This window comes from Canis aureus, chromosome 1, assembly GCF_053574225.1.
Source record: "Canis aureus isolate CA01 chromosome 1, VMU_Caureus_v.1.0, whole genome shotgun sequence".
Lineage (NCBI taxonomy): Eukaryota > Metazoa > Chordata > Mammalia > Carnivora > Canidae > Canis > Canis aureus.
Genome location: NC_135611.1, coordinates 114,100,503 through 114,116,612, shown reverse-complemented (window position 1 = coordinate 114,116,612; position 16,110 = coordinate 114,100,503). Strand labels below are relative to the sequence as shown.

The following is a 16,110-nucleotide window of genomic DNA, read 5'->3' as shown; positions in this document are numbered from 1 at the left end:
ATATCATTAATAACTTTTATACTGGGAAAAAAAAAATAAATAAATAACTTTTATACTGGATGCATCTGAAATGGTATTTTTGTTATACTTGATTCAATAAAAAGTATATCATTAAAATTAATTCCATTTATTTTTTATTTTTTTATGAGACTCCTAGAAATTTCAAAATTATACATGTGACTCACATTTGTGGCTCACATTTAATTTCTCCTGGACTGTGCTCTCCTAGACTGCAGGCTCTATCTGGAGACCCTGTCTGATTGAGCTCATTCCAGTGGATGGAATCAAAGGGGACCTTATCTTGGGCCACCATTCATAAGGATTGGGGGATTTGAGGGACATCTAGGTGGCTCAGGGGTTGAGCGTCTGCCTTCGGCTGGGGTCATGATCCCAGGGTCCGGGGATGGAGTCCTGCATCTGGCTCCCTGCGTGGAGCCTGCTTCTACCTCTGCCTACATCTCTGCCTCTCTCTGTGTGTCTCTCATGAATAAATAAATAAAATCTTAAAAAAAAAAAAAAAAAAAGGATCAGGGGATATGCAGCAAATGCTTCTGGCTGATGATACCTGTTTTAACATGAGCTGTAGGGGCACCGGGGTTGCTCAGTGGGTTGAGCGTCTGGCTGTTGGTTTTGGCTCAGATCATGACCTCATGGGTTGTGGAATCAAGTTCCAAGTCCATGCTTAGCAAGGAGTCTGCTTGATATTCTGTCTCTGCTTTTCCCCCTACTTGCACTTTCTCTCTCTCTCAAATAAATAAATAAATATATAAATACATAATTTTTTAAAAAAATGAACTGTAGGGCCAGAAATAAATGGGAAAAGAAAGGGAAAAATGATCAGATCAGCACAGTGCACAGAGACTGGGAGGAACATAGAGTCTCTGAGGCCTGAGAGCCAATTTCGAACTTGCCTTCTGTGGTAGGTAAAATTATGGCCCCCCCAAAAAATGCGCATGTCCTAATCCCTGAAATCTGTCAATGTATTATCTTACATGGCAAAAGGAACCTTGTAGTGACAAAGTTAAGGATTTTGAGCTGAGGAGATTATCCTGGATTATCCAAGGTGGACCCAATGTAACCACCAGGGGCCTAAGTGAAAGAGGGAAGCAGGAGGGTCAGAAGGAGATGTGGAGGGAGAAGCCGAGGTCAGAGTGATGCCATTGCTAGCTCCGAAGGTGGAGAAATGGACCATGAGCCAAGGAATACAGGTGGTCTCTAAAAGCTAAAAAAGGCAAGGAAATGGGATCCCTGGGTGGCGCAGCGGTTTGGCACCTGCCTTTGGCCCAGGGCGCGATCCTAGAGACCCGGGATCGAATCCCACATCGGGCTCCCAGTGCATGGAGCCTGCTTCTCCCTCTGCCTGTGTCTCTGCCTCTCTCTCTCTCTCTGTGATTATCATAAATAAATTTTTAAAAATGTGTTAAAAAAAAAAAAAAAGGCAAGGAAATGGATTCTCCCAAGCTTCCAGAAGGAACACAGCCAGCCCTGCAACACCTTGGTTTTAGGCCAGTGAGATGCATTTCAGATTTCTGACCTTCGAACTATAAGATAATAAATTTGTGTTGTTGTAAGCCTCTAAAGTTGTGGTGATTTGCTCAAGTATAGTAGGGAAAGCCCTTAATTGGGTCTTCAATCTGCCTAGAGTGTCTTTGGACAAGTCCCTTTCCCTCTCTGCTAAGAATGGGGGCAAAAAGATTGGGGGGAAAAAGGGGGGCATTCTAGTGGAGAAGAGTGACATATTTGTCTGCACTGGCCTCCAGCATAGACATCTTTACTAAAGTTAGGACAAAACAATTGCCAAAAATCTGGATGGCTGTCCAGCATCTCCTTTAGTTCTGAGAACAGCCCCATGAGTCAGATAACCATTATTATCCCATTTTAGAGCTAAGGAAACCAAGGTCAGAGAGGTTGGGTAACTTGCCCATGGTCACTAAGTACAAGCGAAGAGTCATTCTTGGTTTACAGACTACTGAGAGGCACCCCTTGCTAATGGGAGAGATCTGACCAATAGCATGGATCCATAAGTTTCATTAATTCATTCATCCCACAGATAGTTGGTATTCAGGGTAGAGTGATGAACAACTCAAGCCAGATGAGTCTCATCTGGGGGAGGAACTGTGGGGCTGCTTTCAGAGCAATATGTGCTTCTGAGCCCAAGAGTCCATTGCTCTCCCAGGGGTATCATGACCAAATCCATCATGGTTCCCATCTTTGCTTTCCTTGGGAATCCCCCTAATAGAGGCTCCTCTCATCATCCCAGGTTCTCTCTCTCATCTCCATTGTTCTCTGTGTTGTCTTTTGCTCTGCCCATCTCCTGCCTCCCTCCATCCTTCCCAAACTCTTCCACAGTGACCCCTGCAAACCACTCCCTGAATATTCCCTCCAACTTTGACCTAACAAAAACCACTTTCTTCCCTGAAGATATACCCATGATCCTAACTGAAGTCTCTTTACTGCCCCCAACTCACCAGACAGCTCAAGGTCTAGAGGAGGAAAAGGGTGGTCAGCATGTGCCACAGAAACAAATGAGTCCAAATCCCAGTAGTTCACACAAAGGTAGAGACTCACTTGTGTCTCTTTGTTCAACACAGGTTGGCTGGGCTGTTTTCCACATCTTTGTCCATGGACCCAGTTTCTTCATTCACAGGCAGCCTCTGAAACATTGCCAACCCCCTGGCAGAGAGAAAATACAGGTGGACAGCCATGAACTGGCTCTTAAAGCTTCCCCTCAGAAAAGATTCACGTCACACGCGTTCGCGTTGGCTAAAGTGAGTCATATGGCCAAGCCTGATATCAACTGGGTATCCTTCAGGAGAGACAAGAAATATTGTGAACAATAATATAATGTGCTATCATATTGGCATCCTAATGCTGTTTCCAAATGTTATTACTCCTTCTCCATACTCCTATTTTTAAAAAAGATTTTATTTATTTATTTGAGAGAGGGAGCAAGCACTTGTGCACAAGCACGGGCGAGGAGCAGAGGGAGAGGGACAAGTAGACCCACTGCTGAGCACAGACCCCAACTCGGGCCTTGATCCCAGGACCCTGAGATCATGACCTGAGCTGAAGGCCGGTGGCCCCATACTCCTATTTTTTTTATCCTGCTTCCTGTTGACAGACCTCCTAGAGTGATGTCTAGACCCTCTTTCTTCTAGCGCTTCACAGTCTCTTGAGAAATCTGAGAGTCACAATTAGCTCTTCCCTCTCCTTCACCCCCATAAGATCCTTTAGAATGTTCCAGTGGTTCTGTCACTTCTTTTCTTTTTTTTTAAGATTTTTATTTATTTTATTCATGAGAGAGAGAGAGAGAGGCAGAGACACAGGCAGAGGGAGAAGCAAGCTCCATGCAGGGAGCCTGACGCGGCATTCAATCCTGGGTCTCCAGGATCACGCCCTGGGCTGAAGGCAGCGCTAAACCCTGAGCCACCAGAGCTGCCCTCTGTCACTTCTTTAACTCCCCACAGGAGCTAACCTCCTCCAAGCCATCATCATTTCTTGCCTGAACAATGACCACAGCAGCTCTCACTCTACAATTAAGTCATCATCAACCCAACAAACAGGGTAGATCCAGTCACACTGCTTAAATCCTACCATAGTTTCCTATTGGCCTTTGAGGAGACTGTAAAATCCTTACCTTTTCCTAGAAAGCTCTTCCCGGTAGGTTCCTGCCTACTGCCTCAGACCCTGCCACTGTCCTGGTCACTCTGCTCTCCAGCCACTGGGCTTCTTTGGTATCATGCACTGACACTTTAATTGCTTTAGGGCTTTCACAACACGGGCCTCTTTGCCTAAAACTCTCCCCACCCACCCCCCTTCATCTCTCAGGTCTCAACTTCTGCACTGAGGCCTTCAGTTCCAGTATTCTTTCTGTGCAAGTGCTCCTGTAGTGCCCCCTATTACCCCTTCTGAAGCACTCAACACTCCCCATGGTGCTTGCTCAGTGCCCCTCTTGCCCACCCAGACTGAAGCGGCATGAAGGCAGGGGCTATCTCTGCCATACGTGGCAATACAACACTTGTGCTCAGTAAATATTTTTTCAGAGACAGAATGAATTTGTCATACATAGAGACCAAGGGAAGGAGATACTCAAGGTTAATAGATGCAGTTAGCTATGAGAAAATTAGCCTCCTGACTTAATCAAGAGAGGTAGAAAAGGCTGGGACACTTGTGCCACCTCTGGATCCCTTAGCCCTGAACTCACCATACACTGTTCCCTTCCTGCATTTCCCTCTATGTTTCTAGACCTCACAAAGTACCTTTCTCACTCACGCCCATCGAAAGAAATCTGATTCCATGACTGAGAGAGTGCTGCTTTCTCTCTTCACCCCTGCTGTTCTCACATCTCCCCCATTCCTTCCCAGTGCATCCGACAAGTCCTCTCAGCCAAGTCAGCTGGAAGAGTCCAGAGCTTCACCAAGATGTTGCCTGTCCTCAGATTCATTCCTGAGCAGAAGGACTTGAATGACACTCTGAAGAAAGAAACACCGTGATGCATCCGTGAGACACGTCCCAGGTCTGGGCTTGTTAAATCTCTCTGCCAAACCAGGCTGTGCTATGAGTGCCATGTGAATAGCTTTGAAAAGGCTTCCATGTCAAGGACTGGTTCCTCCTTCTAGGGCTAAGACAGTGTCTGAAATTATAGCACTGGAGACAGTATTAGTTTACCAGGGCTGCCATAACAAAGTACCACAGACCTAGTGGCTCAAACAACAATAGAAATCGACTTTCTCACAGTTCTGGAGGCTACCCATCCAAGATGGGTTTGGTTTCTTTTGAGGCCTCTCTCCCTGGCTTGCAGATTGTTCACATTATTGGTTCAATTTCTGTTTTTTTTTTTTATCAAAAGATAAATAAATAAGATAAATAAAATCTTTATAAAAACTGGGGAAATTAACACAAAAACAAAAGTTGGCTCTTCAAAATGCTTCAGGCAAAGCTGATGGAGAGAAAAAAGAAAGATGCCAAATCAGAACATAATTCATAGAGAAAAAGGAGAAAGAAATGCAGATATATTTTTAGAATAGTAAAACAAAAGTTCAAACATCATAAACCAATACTTTTTTTTTTTTTTTTTTTAGAGAGGGAAGGCACAAGTGGGGGCAGGGAGGAGCAGAGGGAGAGGGAGAGAGAGAATCTTTTTTTTTTTTTAAGATTTTATTTATTTATTCATGAGAGACATAGAGAGAGGCAGAGACACAGGCAGAGGGAGAAGCAGGCTCCATGCAGGGACTTGATCCCGGGTCTCCAGGATCACCCCACCCACCCCCTGGGCCAAAGGCAGCGCTAAACCACTGAGCCACGGGGCTGCTTGGAGAAAGAATCTTAAGCAGACTACACTCAGCATGGAACCTGATGCAAGGCTCATCTCACAATCCCTAAATCATGAGTCTGACACTTAACCAACTGAGCTACTCAGGTGCCCCTAAACCAATATATTTTAAAATGTTGACAAAATAGACAGATTCCAGTAAGATTAGAAAACACCAATACTACAAGAAGACACAGTAGAATCTTTAAGTAGACCAATTACCATGAAAGAACTGGAATTTTTAATTAAAGGAGTCCCAGAAGGTTTACCAGAGGGGTTCTACCAAACTTGCAAAGAACAAATAACACTTACCATATATAAATTATTACAGGGAAAAGGAAAAGAAATTCATTTCATGCAGCTGGTACATCCTTGATTTCTCAAGTGAATAAGGACATTTTGGTAAAAGAGTCCCACTTTACTTTCTAAATACATGTACCATTCCTAAAGAAGATACCAGATAAGCAAATACAAATAATGTGCTAAAATAAAACCCATAGAGTAGGTTTTAGTAAACATTGGAAAGTTAACAATGTAATGCACTATATTATGGAACAAAAAACTTATAAAGTTCAGTACCTATTGATGATAAAAGCTCCCAGAAAACTAGGATAGAGAGGAACTTACATAATTTGATAAAGACTAATCTACCACAAACTTCACAATACAGAACTTTAAGCTCATTCCATTTAAGACCAGTAAGCAGACACAGCTGGCCTCCATCACCACCATTGTTCACTCCTGGGGGTCTTGGCCATTGGAACATATCATTATAAATACTATTGTGGATGTAGTCATTATAAATCTGTATATAAATATGTATATAAGGAAAGGGAGGAGGGATAACAAAATTGTCATTATTTGGATGTGATTTGGTATTCCATATAGAAACTCCAACTGTTGGGGCGCCTGGGAGCTCAGTGGGTTGGACATCTGCCCTCGCCTCAAGTCATGATCCCAGGGGTCCTGGGATTGAGCCCCATGTCAGGCTCCCTGCTCAGGGAGGAGGCTGCTTCTCCCTCTCATACTCCCCCTGCTTGTGTTCTCTCTCTCTCTCTCTCAAATAAATAAATAAAATCTTTAAAAAAAAAAAAAAAGAAACTCCAAACTTTTAAAACTAGTAAGAGATTCAGCAAAGTGACCAAAGAAAAGATCAAATTTGGAAAATGAATAGCATTCCTCTACATAATAGCAAACAACTAAAATCTCTAACAACAACAGCAACCAAATAATAAGATTCCACTCAGAATTGTAACAAAAGTTAAAAAGTTATGCAGGTACCTGGCTGGCTCAGTCATTGGAGAGTGCCAGAAAAAGTTAAAAAGCAATCTAGGTAACCACCCATCCATCCACAAGACATTTATGAAGAAAAAAATTTAATGTTATCAAAAGGACACAAAAGAAATCAAACAAATAAAGAGGTGAGCTATATTAGTGAATGTAACAATTAATATCATTAAGATGGCTCTTCTTCCTAAATCAATCTATAAGTCCAAGCAAGCCCAAATTCCAGAAACATTCTTTTTTTCTGAGAAACAATAAACAGATACAGAAATGCATGTGGAAGAATCAAGACCCACAAGTAGATAACAACGGCTAAAGTGGGGGGATAGGTGAGGATTTTTTGAATCAGATGAGATATACTAACAAGCCAGAGTTTGCAAAAGAAAACAAAGGTGGCATGGCATGTGAACAGATAAACTGATCAAAGGAACAGAACAGAGAGGCCAGAAATAGACAGTGTACCTAAAAGAACTTGCAATGTTTCCGATTAAGGATCCCAATCTTAAGGATCCCAATCGGAAGGGAAGAGATGGATCGCAAATGGATACTGGGAAAACTTACTCCTTATAAGAAAAGTGGGTTCCCCCCACCTCTCACCATAATGCAAAGGTCAAATAAATGAATTAGAGACCTAAGTATTAAAAATAAATCTATAAAGCTAGTGTATTACTCTCCCAGAGCTGCCAGCACAAAGTACCAGAAACTGGGTGGCTTAACGTAATAAAAATCTATTGGGTCCCAGTTTTGGAGGCTAGAAGTCCAAAATCAAGGTGTCAGCAGGGCCATGCTCCCTCTGAAACCTATGGGGAACCCTACTTTGCCTCCTCTTTTGGTGGTGTGCTGGCAATCTCTGGAGTTCCTCTGCTTGCAGCTACATAACATCAATCTCTGCCTTTCTCCCTGTGTGTGTCTGTCTTCAAATGACTGTCATCTTATAAGGCACCAGTCATATTGGATTAGGGGCCTGCCCTACTCCACTATGACCTCATCTTAATTTAAGTAATTACATCTGCAACTACCCTATTTCCAAATTAGATCACATTCTAGTACTGAGGGTTAGGATTTCAATGTACTTGGGAGGGAGGGGTGGAAAGATTCATCCCATAAGAGCCACTGGAAAGATGTAAAATATCTTTATGACTTTGGAACAAATAAAGATTCTTAAGCCTAGAAAACCTAAGCTGTATAGTGAAAATTAGATGAACATGATTAAAATTAAAGATTTCTCTCAAAAAAGACATAACTAAAAATGTTAACTAATGAGTGAAAAACTGGGAGAAGATAATTTTGGCTTAAAAAAAAAAAAGTGATTAGGGATCCCTGGATGGCTGAATGGCTTAGTGCCTGCCTTTGGCCCAGGGCATGATCCTGGAGTCCCGGGATCGAGTCCCAATTTCTGCTCCCTGCATGGGGCCTGCTTCTCCCTCTGCCTGTGTCTCTGCCTCTGTCTCTGTCTCTCTCTCTCTCTCTTTGTTTGTCTCTCATGAATAAATAAATTTATTTTTAATTTTTTTTAAGTGATTAATTTCCAGAATAGGGTGGCTCAATCAAGCGTCTGCATGCTTTATGGGTAGCCTGCTTCTCCCTGTCCCCCTGATGAAAAAACAATCGAAAAAATGGGCAAAAAATAGAATAGACAACTAACACAAAAGAAAATCCAAATGGCTAACAAGTTTGAAGAGATGCTCAACCTCATTCATAATCAGGAAATTATAACATGTTAGTTTAAATCAATCAGAGCAGCCAAATTTAGAAACTCAGGAAAAAATAAAGTAAAATAAAATAGAAGCTCAGAAAGGAATAAATGTTAGTGAAGACATGTGGAATTTGGAACTATCATGCACCTCCAGTCGGTATAATTCAGTATGTATATTCCATGATCCAGCAATCCCAGTCTTAGGTGTATATTCCAGAAAAACTCTTGCATAAGTCCCAAAGGATACAAATACAAGACTGTTGATTGAAGTACTATTTGTAGTAGCAAAGAATTCAAAGCAATGTAGATCTTAGCAATGCACTTAGCTTCTCCGTGCCCAGTTTATTCCATAAGGTTAAAAGCTCTTACTTGGGGTATAGTAAAGATTAATGACTTAAGTCCTGTAAAACCCTAAAAAACAATTTGGATAAGAACCGAAATGGAGGGATCCCTGGGTGGCGCAGCGGTTTAGCGCCTGCCTTTGGCTCAGGGCGCGATCCTGGAGACCCGGGATCGAATCCCACGTCGGGCTCCCAGCATGGAGCCTGCTTCTCCCTCTGCCTGTGTCTCTGCCTCTCTCTGTGTGTCTCTCATGAATAAATAAATAAAATCTTAAAAAAAAAAAAAACTGAAATGGAAGCAGCTGTGACTATCATGAGCCACAGGTACCAATGGAGGGTTTCTTAACCTTTATTATGCTAGAAGAAAACACTGAGAAACACTGGGATTATTTTATTGTTTCCTAAGTGCTTTTCTTTTCAGATTGATTATAAGTTATGGAGAAACCTAATGGCAGTGAGCAATTAAAATAGTCAGTTTTAGGCATTTTAGTTTGGTGTAAACACAACTAGTATGTGTGAGTTGCAGTACTTATTTGCTCTGTGATTCTTTTATTTATTTAATCTCTGAGCTTTATCTGCCATTTAGAGGTAGGAAGACCTACTAGGCTTTTTTTTTTTTTTAAGATTTTGTTTATTTATTCATGAGACACACAGAGACAGAGACAGAGACAGGCAGAGGGAGAAGCAGGCTCCACGCAGGGAGCCCAACAGGGGACTCCATCCCAGGTCTCCAGGATCACACCCTGGGCTGAAGCAATAGGGAGGTTTGAAGAAATTATTTAGAAATGTTTGAAAACTATAAATCTTTGAAGTACTAGATACTTTACTATAGATGCTGGTGGAAGTTGTCTTCTATATGATAATGACTGAATGATATTGTCAGATGGATTTCTTAAATAGGTTATTGTAGTTATTAAGCAGAAGTGCCACAAAGAGATACTTTAGGATCAGTGAAAATTAGACCTGGAAAGGACCAAGTCTCTCAAATCGATTCTGTCACTTCAGAAATCTCTATTACTAGTGAGGAATACCAGCTCTGGAATGCTGGAATCATGGAGAGAATACTCAGGTAGAATTAGGAAACCTGACCCTCAGCATCCCTGGGCTATACTGAACTTCATCAGTAAACTCAGTCAGTTAGGTGTCCAACTCTTGATTTTGGCTAGAGTCAAGGGTCATGATATTGAGCCCCACCTCCAGCTCTATGCTCCGCAAGGAGTCTGCTTGAGATGCTCTCTCTACCTCTTGGTTCTCCCCAAAGTGCACGCATATGCCCCTCCTAAAATAAATAAATCTTTATTATTTTTCAAATATTTTATTTATTTATTCCTGAGAGACACACAGAGAGGCAGAGACATAGGCAGAGGGAGAAGCAAGCTCCCTGTGGGGAGCCTGATGTGGGACTCAGTCTCAGGACCCTGGGATCATGACCTAAGCCAATGGAAGACACTCAACCACTGAGCCACCCAGGCATCCCTAATAAATAAATCTTAAAAAAAATTGAGCAAAAAAAGCAAAAATTGAAATTCACTTAATACCATTGTTTGTAAATTAAAAACATATAAAGCATTATACATCTTTTAGGAATATAGGCATATTCCAAGAACCATAATTAAACACATTAGAAGGGGATCCCTGGGTGGCGCAGCGGTTTGGCGCCTGCCTTTGGCCCAGGGCACGATCCGGGAGACCCTGGATCGAATCCCACGTCGGGCTCCCGGTGCATGGAGCCTGCTTCTCCCTCTGCCTGTGTCTCTGCCTCTCTCTCTCTCTCTCTGTGTGACTATCATAAATAAATAAAAATTAAAAAAAAAACACATTAGAAAGTGTTTCTGTGAAGTAGAGGAAGAGATAGAAGTGGGAAGGGAGATATAGGAGAAAAAAATGACATAAAAATAGTTTTACATAAATTAGTGCTAATAGTGTGTCAGAAATAAAACAGCATGGAAAAATCAGTTCTCAGAAAAAGAAAAAAATGAATGAATGAGAAATGTTAAGAAACAGAAGCAATACAAGCAAAAATAATAAGGAAGGACAACAAAGGATATTCATACTGATGAACAGAATTCACTGATGTCATGTTAATATAATAAATCCCCATGCACCTAACAACATAACTTCAAAATATATAAAGCAAAAACTGATACAGCTAAATGGAGAAAAGGACATATCCTCACTAATAATGGGAGAGTTTGTTATACCTTCTAGAAGCTAACAGATCAAACAGGAAAGAAAAAGTAAGGATACAGTGGATAAGAATTAGAGAATTAATAAACCTGTGTAGTCAGATCTCTGATCTCAACAATCAGAATGCACATCCTTTAAAAACATACAGAACACTTCCAAAACAAAACAAAACACCCACATACTAGGTCAAAAGGGAAATCTCAGCACATTCCTAAGAATTTATATCGTTTAGAACACGTTCATTGAATAAAATTAACAATCACAAAAAGATAATCAAGGAAAAATCCAGGTACTCAGATGTTCAAAAATATATTTCTAAATAATTTGGGGGTTAATCGGGGCACTTGGGTGGCTCAGTGGTTGAGCATCTGCCTTCAGCTCAGGATGTGATCCCAGAGTTGCGGGATCTAGTCCTGCATTGGGCTCCTGCATCGAGCCTGCTTCTCCTCCGTCTGCCTATGTCTCTCATGATTAAATAAATAAATTCTTTTTTTAAATTTACTTATTCATGAGAGACACACAGAGAGAGAGAGGCAGAGACACAGGCAGAGGGAGAAGCAGGCTCCATGCAGGGAGGCCCATGAGGGACACTATCCCAGGACCCCAGGATCACGCCCTGGGGCAAAGGCATGCACCAAACCGCTGAGCCAACCAGGCTTCCCAATAAATTCTTTTTTTAAAAAATTGGGGGGGAGGGTTAATCAGCATTACATTTTGGGGGAACCGAATGACAAAAAAAACACCACATATCAAAACCTGGAGTATACAGAATAAGAAAATAAACACTAAAATGGGAGGCAGAGGGTGTGGAGAATGAATCAATAAAGCAGAAATGGGGTACCTGCGTGGCTCAGTGGTTAAGCTCTGCCTTGGGCTCAGGTCATGATCCCAAGATCCTGGGATGAGGCCTGGAGTCAGGCTCCCTGCTCAATGCTTCTCCCTCTGTTCCTCCTCCTCCCTCTACTCCTACCCTACCCACCCACCCCTCCACACACACACACTGGCACTAGATCTCTGTGAAATAAATAAAATCTTTTTTTAAAAGGCAGAAATAAATGAAATAAAATCCCCCCTCCTGAGAAAAGAAGCAGGAGAGATTATCAGTAAACAAAAAACTGTTTTTTTCTTTTAAGACTGATAAAACTATAAAATTTGGGGCAACTTTAGGGAAAAAAAAGAGAGAAAGAACCAACAAATACCAGGAAAACCAAAGGAAATACAACTTCAGGTGCAAATGAATCATTAAAAAAAAATAAATAACATGTATAAAGTTATGCCAATCTGAAATCCTAGATAAGATGGAGATTGTTCAAGGCAAATACACATTACAAAAATTTAGGGACACCAGGGTGGCTCAGGAGTTGAGCCTTTGGCTCAGGGCATGATCCTGGAGTCCCAGGATTGAGTCACACATCAGGCTCCCTGCGAGGAGCCTGCTTCTCCCTCTGCCTGTGTCTCTGTGTCTCTCATGAATAAATAAATAAAAATCTTTTAGAAATTACAAAAATTTATTCCAGGAGAAAGTAATAAATCTGAATAAACCAACATCCACAGAAGAAGTTGAAATTACAAAGACCTACCAAAAAGGCACCACACATGGATGACTTACAGTCAAGTTCCACCAAATGTTCAAAGAGCAGATAACTCCAATATATCACAAGCCATTCCAGATTGCAGAATAAGTTGGATGGTTCCCTCAAATCATAGAACAGGGCTAACATTCCCCTAACGTCAAAACTGAGCAAGGACAGCAAAAGAAAGAAAACCTTGGGCCAATTCCTTGGGGCACCTGGATGGCTCAGTGGTCGAGCATCTGCCTTCGGCTCACGTCATGACCCCAGGGTCCTGGGATCAAGTCCTGCATCAGGCTCCCTGTAGGACTCTATGTCTCTATGTCTCTGCCTCTCTCTGTGTGTCCCTCATGAACAAATAAATAAAATCTAAGAAAGAAAGGAAATCATGGGCCAATTCCATTCTGAAAACAAATGCAAAACAACCCTAAATTAAATATTATTAAAAGTCTGGAACAAGGGGCACCTGGGTGGCTCAGTGGTTAAGAATCTGCCTTTGGCTCAGGTCGTGATCCCAGGGTCCTAGGATCCAGTCCTGCATTGGGCTCCCCGCAGGGAGCCCGCTTCTCTCTCTGCCTGTGTCTCTGTCTCTCTCTGTCTCTCATGAATAAGTAAATAAAATCTTAAAAAAAAAAAGTCTGGAACAAGACAAGGATTGTTCATTATTGTCGCTATGAGTAACATTGTATGGGAACTCTTAGCCAAAGAGGAAGGGGGGAGCAATGAGTTATAAAAGATTAGGAAGACTAAACTGTCATTTTGTTACCACAACAGGATCATCTAGCCAGGGAAGTATGGAGAATTAGCTGTCAAGCTTTTCTAAAACAAGTAAGAGTGAATTCAACAAGGTAGTCAGATCCAAGATTAGTAGTAAAAACACAACAGCAATAACTGATTAGAAGAAAAAAAAATCCAAGTCATAAATAAATAAGTAAAAACAGCAGAGTCCCAGTGGGTGAACCAGAGAATATACAGGATATCCCAGGAGAAAATTATGCCTGTGTCCAAGATGGAAAACTCAAAATCATGAATTCTCCTCAAGTTAATAATTTATTCGTTACAATCTCAACCAAAATCCAAAGTATTTGTTATGGAATTGACAAATTCCGGCACGCCTGGGTGGCTCAGTGGTTGAGCATCTGCCTTTGGCTCAGGTCATGATCCCAGGGTCCTGGGATCGAGTCCTGCCATGGGCTCCCTGCATGGAGCCTGCTTCTCCCTCTGCCTATGTCTCTGCGCCTCTCTGTGTGTCTCTCATGAATAAATAAATAAAATCTTAAAAAAAAAAAAAAAAGAATTGACAAGCTCCATCCTACTCCCCATTACAACGGCAGCACCCACCAGGTTTAGAATTGAGACAGGTCCCCTTGCTCACCCAAGTCTAAGCATCCATTTGGAAACCACCTGTTCTGCTGCCCACCTGCCTCTCTCTGATTTGAATCAACTCAAAAGCAATTGATAAAGAGTAACAAAGTCAGCCTAACACAAGCATGTTGGTTTTAATATACCATTTTCTCCAGGAAGTTAATATTTTGAAGCCATCAGGGGCAAGCTTTCTCACAGTTAAAGGAGAAGCCTTAGTGATCAAAGAAGATCTTCACAAAAAGCTCCGAATCTGTAGAACTGTCTTCCTTTATATCCTCCGTGGAGCATTTTGGTGGTTTCAAAAGCCATAATGCTTGCTGCAATGTGATGGTATGTGGCAAAGCTGTGATTGCAGAGGAAGAAATTACAATATCTTCTCATATCAAATGACAGATGAATGAAGATGACACCTTAAATCAGATTTTTAATTTGGATGGAAATGGTCTCCATTAGTAATTAATATCTCCAAACCAGCATCTCTAAAGGGGAAGCCTAAGCCCCAGCCTTCCAGACTACAAAAATGGGAATGAAAGGGTTGCTAAGTGGGAATATATGTGGAAATTCAACTGTGCTGGTATGTCTATTAGAATCCTTGGGGGATCCCTGGGTGGCTCTGCGGTTTAGCGCCTGCCTTCAGCCCAGGGCGCGATCCTGGAGTCCCGGGACGGAGTCCCGCGTCGGGCTCCCTGCATGGAGCCTGCTTCTCCCTCTGCCTGTGTCTCTGCCTCTCTCTTTCTCTGTGTCTATCATGAATAAATAAATAAATCTTAAAAAAAAAAAAAAAAAGAATCCTTGGGGGATCCCTGGGTGGCTCTGCGGTTTGGCGCCTGGTGCCTGCCTTTGGCCCAGGGCGTGATTCTAGGGTCCCGGAATCGAATTCCACATCGGGCTCCCTGCATGGAGCCTGCTTCTGTGTGTGTGTGTGTGTGTCTCTCTCATGAATAAATAATTAAAATCTAAAAAAAAAAAAAAAAAAAAAGAATCCTTATTGGTTTCATAGTGCTCTGATTATAAAGTAGCCTACGTTTTGAGTAATCTGTGCCTGGTTTTATAGCCTTGTTATTTTAGAACAATTGTTTTGTAGAACTCCAAGTTTTTTCAGGAATGCATGTATCACGGCTGAATCGCCTATACTCGGAATAAGGGGGGACTCTGTCTTCCAGCAAGCATTCTTAGGACATAGGTCCTAAGTTTCCCTGTCCTGTAGCCAGGAGACCAGGTACCCACTTCCCTCTCAGAGCAGAACCACCTCCCAGGAGCCAGGGTGGGGTTAAGGGTGGGGGGTTAGTTCTCTGGAGCCTGGAACCAGGGCCCATCATAGCTCCTCTCTTCTCTCCTCCTTCCAGACCTCTGGACCGCTCAGGAGAAACAGCGTGAAAAGGCCCAGAATTTTGCCGCTTCCAGGCTTTCAGATCTTGAACCAGTCACTGAACCTCTGCAGGACTCAGTTTCCTCATTCTTGAAATGGGAAGGCGGTGTTTTGTTTTGAAATCATGTTTAAGCTTAAAAATCTGCCTTTGACTCTTGCTTTGCCATTTATGTATCTGTGACCTTGGACCAGATGGACTTTGCTTCTCAAGGCGGCATCTGTAAAATGGGGTCTTTGCGAGAATTTAATGCCCCGCGTGCAAAGCACTTAGCACAAGATGTGCATCAAGCCCCAATAAATTGAAGTTCCTGTTCTGGGAGGGCGGGGAAATCTCAAGGGTACGAGTTTTGACCGCTGAGGCAGAAGAACCCAGTGCTGGTGGGGAAAGACTTGGCTGTGATTTCCCGACCGACAGTAAGCACATCCTGCCAGCCGGGTCTGCCCCGCTGAGGCCTGGGCTTCAGCCGGACCCCCTAGCTTGCAAGAGCCCCCAGCCCGCTTCCACCGTTTGGGGCCGCCTCCCGCCGCGCGGGTCCGAGGACGGACTACATTTCCCGGCCTGCACCTCGGGTCGGAACCCCGAGGGGCCGGCCGGCTAAGGGGACCGGTCCCAGCCGCGCTGAGGCTGGAGGCAGTAACCACCACTCAGGCAGCTCCTATATTTCGCTTTGCGAAGCCAGTCAGCCACCGTCAACCCCACCTTGAGCCGCGGACCCGCAGGGTCTGTGAGGAGCGCTTGGTCCCCTCTTTTCCTCCTCCAGGCGTCCGGCCCACCGGGTCCCAGGGTCCGAGGCCAGGCTTATCTCCCCGGGAGGAATCCTTCGGCCCCGCGGGGTCCTCACTGTGGCCCGAGGCTGGCAGCCGGGCCCCGAGGGCTAGGGGATAGCCTAGAGGCCGCGCAGCTGGAGACTACAACTCCCAGGCGGCACCGCGGCGGCGGCAGCGGCGGCGGCGGCGATCACGTCACTCAGGCACCGCCGGCGGTC

The 16,110-nt window shown here is 43.2% G+C and overlaps 1 long non-coding RNA gene across 3 annotated transcripts in view; it reads right to left on the bottom strand.

Annotated features, from left to right (window-relative positions):
* Positions 1-16,056, bottom strand: part of LOC144285931 (uncharacterized) — a 37,453-nt gene extending 21,397 nt beyond the window's left edge. For all 3 annotated transcript variants that reach the window (XR_013354072.1, XR_013354075.1, XR_013354076.1), the window contains exons 1-2: positions 15,825-16,056; positions 2,569-2,673 (exon numbers count right to left, since the gene is read on the bottom strand). This is a non-coding gene — a long non-coding RNA (uncharacterized LOC144285931). The remainder of the gene's footprint in view (positions 1-2,568; positions 2,674-15,824) is intronic.
* Between the last annotated feature and the right edge of the window lie 54 nt (positions 16,057-16,110).